Raw genomic sequence first — 7,176 nt, 5'->3', positions numbered from 1 at the left:
GAGGGAACAATACAAGTGGAAGACCAAGAAATAAGTACTCAGATTAAAAAGGATGTAAAACAGGGATGTAGTGAAACTTCCTGGCAGATTAAAACTGTGTGCCCGACCGAGACTCGAACTCGGGACCTTTGCCTTTCGCGGGCAAGTGCTCTACCATCTGAGCTACCGAAGCACGACTCATGCCCGGTACTCACAGCTTTACTTCTGCCAGTATCTCGTCTCCTACCTTCCAAACTTTACAGAAGCTCTCCTGCGAACCTTGCAGAACTAGCACTCCTGAAAGAAGGATATAGCGGAGACATGGCTTAGCCACAGCCTGGGGGATGTTCCCAGTATGAGATTTTCACTCTGCAGCGGAGTGTGCGCTGATATGAAACTTCCTGGCAGATTAAAACTGTGTGCCCGACCAAGACTCGAACTCGGGACCTTTGCTTTTCGCGGGCAAGTGCTCTACCAACTGAGCTACCAAAGCACGACTCACGCCCGGTACTCACAGCTTTACTTCTGCCAGTATCTCGTCTCCTACCTTCCAAACTTTACAGAAGCTCTCCTGCGAACCTTGCAGAACTAGCACTCCTGAAAGAAAGGATATAGCAGAGACATGGCTTAGCCACAGCCAGGGGGATGTAGTATTCAGCCCCTACTGTTCAATCTATGCATCAAAGAAGCAATGATGGAAGTGGAAGGAAGGTTCAAGAGCGGAAATTAGTCCAAGGAGAAAGGATATCACTAATCAAGATTTGCTGATGACATTGCTATCCTCATTGAAAATGAAGAATAATTACAGGATCTGCTGAATGGAATGAACAGTCTATGAGTACAGAGTAAATCAAAGAATGGCAAAAGTAAAGAGAAGCAGCAGACATGAGAACAGCAAAAAACTTAACATTAGGATTGGTGATCATAGACTAGACGAAGTTAAGGATTTCTGCTAGCTAGTGGGAAAACAACCCACAACAGAAGGAAGAAGGAGGACATAAAAAGCAGACTAGTACTGGTAGAAAGAAAATTCCTGGCCCAATCAACTAGTATCAAACATAGGTCTTAACTTGAGGAAGAAATTTCTGAGAATTTACATTTTGAGCACAGATTTGTATGGTAGTGAAACATGGACCGTGGGAAAACTGGAAAAAAAGAGAATCGAAACTTTTGAGATGTGGTGTTACAGAAAAATGTTGAAAATTAGTTGGACTGTTAAGGTTCTCCAGAGAACTGGCAAGAAAGGGAATGTATGAAAACCACTGAGAACAAGGAGGAACAGGATCGTAAGACATCTTTTAAAACATCGTGGAATAGCTTCCATGGTACTAGAGGGAGCAGCAGAGGGTAAAAACTATAAGAGGAGACAGGGATTGGAATACACCCATTAAATAATTGAGGTCATGGGTTAGAAGTGCTACTCTGAGATGAAGAGGTTGGCACAGGAGAGGAATTCACAGTGGGACACGTGAAACGAGTCAAAAGACTGATGACCCAAAAAAAATTGAGGGATGCTGTAGTTGGCTCCAATGAGAACTTCTGAAGCAACAGGTTGCTGATTCTTCAGGGGAGGAAGCAATACCTCAAGTCGTGCTGCATGCAAGGGAGGAGTAGTGGTTAGAGTTACTGAATGGTGTGCTGTGGATCACCAGTTCAAAATCCAACACGAGAAAAAATTTATTACTTAGTGTTTATCATTTTGAGAAGGTTCTTGAAACTTCTTATGTTTGTAATGCTTGCAGAAACTGGAATATTCAATATTTGTATAAATAGCAACACTCTGCATCCAGATGGCAGTTTTGTCTGTATGTTGGTGTTCATAATAAACATGCTTTCAGTGCTAGGTACTGTTTGTTCTTCACTCATGATCCTGCTTTCAGATTTAAAATTGACTGTAGTTCTGACGTGACAATGTTAAATTACCATATTGCAACTCCATGTAGACACTTATCTTGACTACAGCATAGGTTGTACCAGGTACCTGCAGTTAATTAACTTCATACATGTTACTATTAGCATTTGTCTGAGAAATGTGTAAGGCCAGAAACATACGTTCTTTCATCAAATCAGTTTCTACAGAATTTACATAGAGAGCAAGCAGCATCTATCACAAATCACTGTACAGTTTTGTTACAGTATATATCACACACACACACACACACACAAACACACACACACACACACAGACAGAGTGTGTGTGTGCATGTGCTGCTACTCGTCTCTTAACACTTACATTTATATATTAGTTGTTTAATAAGTTTTACATGTGTGAAATTACTTTCAACAATTAACTAAATGTAGCCAAAGTATTTCCCACATATAATACAAAAAATTCTGATGTCAAATTAATTTTTATCTGCATTCATCAACTTCTAACAACCAATATTACAGAATACTGTATTAGTTCCTCATTTCAGAAAATGTAATGTTGGCATGCATGCACAAGTATTAAACGAATATAATATAATACTTCATGGGCAATTAAAATTATGTGCCAGAGAGGGAGTCAAACATGGAAACTTGCCTTCTGTGGGAAATGCTCTTATGAACTGAGCTATCCAGTCATGATTCGTGGCCTGTCTCCATAGCTTTACTTCACCAAAGAGGTACTCGTGGAAATAAAGACGTGAGGGTGGGTTGTGATTGGAAAGCTCAGTTGCTAAGAGTGTTGTCCTCAAAAGTAAGAGTTCAGGTCTGGTTTCCTGTCCAATGCACACTTTTAATTTTTTGGAAAGTTTAAAAACAGTTATACTGTACTACAGAGTGAAATATTCATTCTGGTTTATAATATTTTGGTATCAGTCAGTATGTTAGTTCTTACTGTGTTTAGTTACATCTCAATGTATAGTAGTAAACATTGACCTAAGACACTAATTTCATTTATAGTTATGTGATAACTCACACCACATCTAGTTCAGTGATAAGGATTTTAATTCATACAAGATTTGTCAAAAAAATAATGTGATTATATCTAAAAACAAAGACGATGTAACTTACCAAACGAAAGCATTGATATGGTGATAGACACAAAAATAAACACAAACACACACACAAAATTTTGTGTGTGTGTTTGTGTTTATTTGTGTGTCTATCACCATACCAACGCTTTCGTTTGGTAAGTTACATCATCTTAGTTTTTAGATATATTTTTCCCATGTGGAATGTTTCCCTCTATTATATTCAAATAATGTGATTAGCAATATTAACATATTTCTACTTCATCACCGCTTTTACATTACCTCCTTCAAAAGACTCCGCCCCCTCCTCCCCCCTCCCTGCATACCTTACAAGTCTTCATGTGAATTTTCCACTATTCAAAGCAATACCTGTAGATATTTTCTGAAAACATGTTCAGCATTGTCACTTTTTCTTATATGGTTCAACTGTCTCAAATCTTGTTCCTTTCAGTGCAGATTTCACTTTTGGGAACAGAAAAAAGTCACACAGAACAATGTATGGTGATTAAGGTGGATGTTCCAACACAAGGACCAATGCTTAACCAAAAATAACTTCACAGGCATTGGATTCTTGGCCACCATTTTTGAACCAATTTTTCTCTTGTGAAAATGTTAATGTAAAATCTGCAGAACTGTTTATTTGGCAGTGTTGCTCTCAAGCAACATCAAAATGACACACTCTTTTCCAAAACTGATTTGAAGTTTTGTCCTAGGATGGATAAGGCTGTTTGCAAGCAACATATAAGCCACGATATACAGTGAAATACTGTTGTCTCTGGTGAAAAGTTTCTGAATAGTGTGAATCTTTAGCACACATCTTGCAATGTTATGTGACCATCAGTTATTAGTGAAGCAGTTTCGTTCGATATTGTGGCACTGTTTTTTACTGTGCAATAAAAACTGCTTACAAACAGAAAGAGGAAGTCTTAGAGGTGAATTGTTATACAAATGTTTTGGCAAATTCTTACTTGGGGCACTGCAAATGGATTTATCTTTCCTGGGAAGAGGAAATCTGGCTTTGAGTAATGTATGGGCAAGAAGACCAGAAGAAGAAGTAAACAGCAGTTCCTGTGTCAGTGAAACATGTGATATGACAGTTTTGGCCACTAGCCAGACTATGAGGCAAAAGCAAAAGACCTAGACTTCATCCTCAGGGACAGTTGACTGTAAAATGCGGAAAATGTGGCACTTTCTCTGCCTCTCAAAGCTTATTAAAAGAAATTAATTTGGTAATTAGTGACAATCAACAGGTGATGTGAGGGAGGGTTCATGAACAAGAGTCAAGCAGGCATGAGTGCTCATACCCAACATCAGCTAGTTGTTAAGCCCTGACCTAATGTATGAGCTTTTAAATACCAAGAACATAATCAGTGTAGATAGAAACTAATTGCAGTAAATGATAATTCATACAGCTGTGTGTTGAAAAAGGCTATTTACAAATACTTAACAGCTGTTTCTCATCACTTCTTGAGAATCTATTGTTTTAGTTTGTTTTGTTTCTAAGAGAACAACATGTTACAACCTGCAGTATTTGAAACAACCTGGTTTCCAGTCACCATTATGTTAAGGGTAATTTATTCTTTCCCTTACAGTATGGTCTAAGACCTTTCTTTCATAGTCCCTAGTCAACCAAAACTGTCTAAACAGGATCTTCACCTCCATTTTGACGGTGTCTCTCTAGATTATCAGAAAGGAAGTAGGTATAAGGGAAATACCTCCAAGGTTGCTAGCATGGTCGCTCTTTCTGTTATAATTGCCATTGCAATATTTAGGGCAAGAGCAATCTTAATCCATTTTCTTATCATCCTCCCATCATTAAATATGCACACATGCATCCCAGTTGCTGCCTGGGCAGAAAAACAAGCCTGAGTAGATGCAGCAGTGAGGATTCATACTAAGGAGGGTCCGTACAAAGCAAAGGTAAAAGGATATGTGCAACGATGCCAACAAGGCTGCGAACACATTTGTTGTCATAAATTATGGCTGCCTGTAATATTTTAGCAAAACTCTACCAGTTACTATCATTTGTTGGTTCACTCAGTTTTACATGGTACTGATGTAATTACAACAGTTCAAACAAAAGGCTATCACTAATTTAAAAATGTTCACCAAGAACCCAACAAACTACCCAGCAGGTGTTCAGAACAACTTCCTCCTACAGAAGCCAACAGAGTAGGCTCTATTATTGTCTATTCTGGGATAAAATCAGGGTCTGATATTACCACAGGAATGACATGCATAATCCTCCTTTGCCAAGTCCCTGTATTTGGACATAATTCCATTCAACCATTTTGCAAATTTTGGGTGTTGCAACTGGTGACACCTCTGAGGGAAGTGACTTGCTCAGTTTTATTGATCACAGTTATGTCAGTTTGATTACAATGGGTTATTTTATTGATTATTATGCTGGGGTTCCAGCAAATTTAAATTTATTATTTTCATTATAATGTTTTACACTCAAACATTTCACTGGTATTGGTATAGTTGCATAGCTTTGAAATGCTTACATCCTTGATGCTATTACAGACCATTCTTTTCTAAATATCACAGTGGTTCCCAACCTGGGATAATAACCCCCTGAGGAGTAAAATGAAATTTTATGAGGGATGAAAACTAAATGATTCAATTCTGTTTCAGTCACAAAACAAAATTATTTTCAAAAGATCATTACTATTATCACAATTTTGTAAGATTCTAATACTGATTATATAAGTTATCATTGATTACTTTTTCTCAGTTAGTAACATTAATGCGGCAGAGATCACAGGTTCCTCACATAGTCCACCCACTACAAACATATGTTGTGCTTTGTTCCATACACCACAGAGATAAAAGTGAGACATATACATAAAAAATGCTAAATATCTCAAGAAAATGTCTTCTCAGAGTTGTAGGTAGTACCTGCAGTAACCCCGAAATTGCTTCATTATTCACTTTGAAACAGATAAATGAATTAATTGTCAGCATGACATAGCAGTAACTACATAATGGTTACTATAGTGCTGTACACAATATTGTTATTATTATTAGTATTACTATTAGTGGCTGTGGTCAGACACAAAGCATTAACAGTCTGAAGTCTTCAAGCTTCTGCCAGTTGAGAAGTAAGGAGGGTAGCAATCAAGTGATTTATGAACAGTAAGTATAGACTACACATTTTAAATAGGTTTGCAGTGTGCAGGTCAAGCAGGTGCCACAATGGAGAGTGATGCAGGGGTAATGCGTTTTGTAACAAATGTCTGCTGCCACTGTGGATAGTTAGCTTTCTTATCTGAGAAGAAGTTATGGATAGCACTTGCAAAGCACCACGAATGTTCAGAGTGCAACGGATATGGAACTAAGTTTCATGATAAGCTGGCCATTGACCTGACTTCATTTTAGTTTGTTATCCACCTGGGTACCAAAAAATTGCACATTTGATTTAGTATGTAACCAAAACGTTAAAGATTTTCACTGTGAGCCAGTTACATGCCCATTCAGCTATTGGCTTGCCCGAAGGTGATGTGACAGATTGGGCCATTGATTAACATACTTCTGCCCTACGTACAACACCATTCTTGGACATTCCTCTACATAATTCCAGGGTTTATTCAACCATTTTACTAGTTTCTGTTTCACCACAGCTTCATAAAAAGGAAACTGGAATGAAAGTGCTGTTGAAATATTTTTAAGAAGGAATTAAACAGACAAATGTTCTTGATCCACCTGACACACAACATACAGTTAACTTCTGCAAAGAGCATGCAGCAAAGAAGACTGCTGGTGCCTGTACTGCATACTCTCTAATGTGCCTGTCATGACTGGGGCATGGAGACCCCCAGCAATGTCTTACTGACCAGGCAGCCACTGCTATGGCTGGGTGGAGCCCACGAAGAGAGGCCCCCCCTTCCAAGTGGATGACACCATGGCAGATGTTTTTCACATGAAGCAACTTCAACTTTCTCTGGTCACACTGCCCCAGCAGTCCCTTCATATACAAAGACTGTGTATGATGCAACTAAGTATGATCCCAAATGTATTCCTGTCCCTGGCCATGCCGCAGGAGGAACGCACAACTAGGCAAGCAGGAGCAAAACCTTCCCTCCAATACCCGGTCTATACTAGGACTGACAGCCCTTAGTTTTGTTGAACACATTGAGGAGAAGTATAAGGAAGTTGCACTCATCTCTAAGACTAAGAGTGGTTCTCTCCTGATTAAAACATCTTCTCCTGCCCAGTTACAGGTGCTGCTCTCAGATGA

Source organism: Schistocerca piceifrons, chromosome 1, assembly GCF_021461385.2.
Source record: "Schistocerca piceifrons isolate TAMUIC-IGC-003096 chromosome 1, iqSchPice1.1, whole genome shotgun sequence".
Taxonomy (NCBI): domain Eukaryota; kingdom Metazoa; phylum Arthropoda; class Insecta; order Orthoptera; family Acrididae; genus Schistocerca; species Schistocerca piceifrons.
The sequence above is the reverse complement of the archived record's forward strand: the minus strand, read 5'-3'. Positions refer to the sequence as shown.